This window comes from Camellia sinensis, chromosome 2 (assembly GCF_055761805.1).
Source record: "Camellia sinensis isolate YWXY chromosome 2, ASM5576180v1, whole genome shotgun sequence".
NCBI classification, from domain to species: Eukaryota; Viridiplantae; Streptophyta; class Magnoliopsida; order Ericales; family Theaceae; genus Camellia; species Camellia sinensis.
Window position 1 is genome coordinate 133775844 of NC_138962.1, and position 3854 is coordinate 133779697.

The window sequence follows — 3854 nt, forward strand, 5'->3', positions numbered from 1 at the left end:
ATAAGGGGTGTGGTTGCACACACATTTTCTTGCAAATACATTGCCATGCCTCTGTTTGTGCTCTGTTGCAGCAAAAGGAGAAGTTTGTAGGAAGAGATGGCCGATCGGCTATTTAGTGTGCCGATCGGCTATAAATATTTGGCCGATAGACTCAAAGTTGGTTGATGACCATTATCCCTTGGCCGATGGCCACCCCTCTTGGCCAATGACCTCCCAGAATGTCTATGAGTTGGATCAGAAGTGTTTTGGAGATTGGCATAATTCGCAGAGGTGCAAAAGTCTGCAAACAGATGTAACATGAGGCATGGTAACAGATTTCCAAGGAAGCCGACCGAGCATGCATCATTTCCTTGCCCGCGAGGCCATTTCAGTACTCATGATTAATTCGTGTAAATTAGTCATTTGATTGGTTTTGTAATATTCTAATTAGGTTAGCGTAGCTAGTTGTTTCAATTTGAATTGTAATACTTAATTAGCTAAGTAGTTAATTAATTTTGTTCTGTAATAATTAGTCTAATTAGTTTAATTAGATTAGTTAATTAGCTTAGCTTAGCTAGCTTAGCTAGCTTAGCTTATTCATGCGGACCCTCTGTTGAGAGGGCCAACTGTTGTAATAAGTGTGCGTGAGTGTGTGAATGTCTTCCAACCCCACATCTTTCTCCCTTTTACTTAACCGCTTATGATGGTTAGTTCCAGGTCATATTTTTTTGATTAGCATCCTTATGCTTGCATGTTTGCATACATCTGTCTTGCATGCACCGGGCTCGACGCATCATACAAACCGCATTGTATTTCAATACATTTACTTGAATACGTGTTCAACAGTATGTTATCAAGTTGCATTTCATAGGCCATCTTAGAATAACCGAGCCTATTCCTAGTTGCATTTTGCATGTGTTGCATTAGCCATTTTAACATAAACTAGGATCATGCATGATTGCTAACTAGTTGTTGTTTGGGCTCTGAGTACACTGTAAGTGTTTATGCTTTAGCTTCTTGCATGTGTGTAAGTGTTAACATGATAGCATGCTTGCCATGAGGCTATGTGCTTATTTGATTAACTGCCTGAATGCCTGTGGATGAAGGTTAGATTGCTTGAATTGGAACAATTCATTGAAATGCGAGTTTTAAGCCCACTTGAGAGTGGAAAATCATGTTTTCTAAGCCCACTTGAGGGTGGCAAAATCCACGTCTTAGCCTACTTGCGAGTAGCACTTTCAAACCATTCTCAAACAAACAAACATGAGATGTTTTGTTCCAACTTAGGCGATTTAGTCTATACTTGTATGCTGTGCGCATCACGTAGTAAGATTAGCTAATTAACCGGAATAAGAACACATGTGTTTTCAAAAACAAAATATCATGCTTAGAACAGGCCGATCTTTGATCGGGCGAGCGGGGGTGCTCATTGTATGACCTTCCCCTCTCGTACCAAAGTTCCCGAACCGAGGCAACTTTGGTGATGACGGACACGTGGCCTTAGGCACGAGTCAGGGTTTCCTAAATTTTCCAAAACAAAATATTTAGGCGGCGACTCTGTATCTGGCAAAGCAGTTCATGTTTGGCACTTTTTTATAAAAATCAGTTTTCCAAAACGATTTGCCGGATTTGGACTCTTTGGTAATTTATCGGTCTTGCATTGCACTTTGCGAGATTAGATTCAAAACCGTGACATTGAGTCTGAACTGTAGTAGCTAATGAACAAAACGGATTTCACGCCTTTGCGCGTGGAGCCGTGACGTTTGGGCACGTCTACACTAACTCACTCGCATCCTAATTCAACGGACAGTAGATAATTCACTCCATATAAGCACGTAGTCACATAAACAAATACAAATTTCCTTCCTAGATAATGATTGTCTCGCGACATTGCCAGAGTTCCAATTAGAAATAGCAGTGATCAAGTGCTCTTCTAATAGGACTTCTAGAAACTCGTAAACTCAATCAATATCTTAGAAATTAAATATCATACTCATGTAATCACATAAGCATGTTATCATATAGCATACCCTACATACAAATATCTCTGTCAAGCGAGATAAACCCATTGTGGTAAGAACCACTTCCCACGTACCTAAAGTATTCAAACTCGGTACGCTCTGATACCAAATTGTAACGCCCCGAAATAAATGAAATAACCCATCCACAATATTAATGAATAACAACAATGATGAAGTAATCATCTTCCATTAAGTCCAATTGAGTTTACAGAAGAGTAACATATACAGGTACATTCACAAGCATAGCCCTGAATCTATAGCATATGTTGCATAATAAAGAAATAGGATGAAAGTTAAACAATAAGAAATGCCCTAAAAGCTTACAACTTTCTAAGACGGTGCTTGGTTACAACAAAAGTGGATTTGAGTCCAATACAGTTAAAGGCCCTTGGCCTATACAAAACATATACAACAATCATCAAAATGAAGCCCTTGCTCCAAGTCCTCCCAAGTTATTACCTTGACAGAGGCATATCGTCAGCACCTGAAATGTTTTCCCACATAGGGTGAGCCAAAGCCTAGTAGAAATAATCCAACACAATATATGAATCTTAACAAAGATATAAGATGAATGCACATAAAATGCTCGTGCCAAAACATTTTATATATCCTTTCAAAAACCATGCAATGCCAGGTTAGTATCATAATTTAAAAATCATTTACTTTTCCATAGGAAAACAGGGTAGTGAATCACACTTCGGGAATCTCACAACAATGTAACCTTTCATGGATATTTCGTCCGCGGGAAATCGTAAATCAACACCCATGTAAACGTAGGCTATACAAGCACTACTATTGCCGTTTCACAAAAATTTCATCCGCGGGATCGGCACCCATGTATATGCAAAGTTTTTAGGACTTTCACCATGGACACTAAGGCCAACTTATTTCAATGAGACAACACATACTTCCCAAATTCATCAATTTTCCTTAAATCAATAGATATTTCCAATGTATAAATATGAAATAATAATGCAAATGGATGAGACAATAGTTTTGATTCTCCTAATTCTCATGCAATTTCTACAACAATCATAGTTATCCTCCACCGATAGCCCAAAACAGATATTTCTAAGCAGATAAACAATATCCAATAAAGATAAACTTTCCAAATTTCAAGATATGAGTGATAGTACATATCCAACTCTACCATCCTCATCAATATAAACCCAATTCCACATTTCCAATATCAATTTCGTTTATCCCTTAAAAATCAACATTTGATACATTCACTACAAGAAATTGCATTTTTCGCAACGCAACAAAATATGTTGCTAAGAGGGAAAATTCGTTGGCAAAGAGTTTTGCCGACACACAAAGCTACGTTGGCAACCCGTAGGCAAAAGTGAGTTGGCAAAAGTTTTTGCCGACGAAATTATCATTGCGTTGGTAAAAGTAATGCATTTAGCGACGAACATAGTCGTCGATAAAAGCCTTCATCCATCGTCGGCAATTTACCTTGCGTTGGTAAAAGTCATTCAAATATGATGATTGTGTGGCACTTTTCGCGACACAAATTTGCATGGGCAAAAAATATACTTTTACCAACAACATATGCGTCGGCAAAATTAAACTTTTGGCGACACATATACGTCAGTAAATGTTGCCATTTGCCGACGATTTGTTTATCGCTAAAGCTTTACTTTTGGCAACGACAAATTGGTATTGGCAAAAAATACACTTCTACCAACACAATATGAGTGGGCAAAAGTAACTTTTAGCGACACATTTACCGAAAAATTGTTTGTCGAGAAAGATTTACTTTTTGACAACGATAAATTTGCATTGATAAAAATAATTAAAAATCATTTATATTTTTTATAAGATTTACAGATTTACAGATTTACAAAAGGC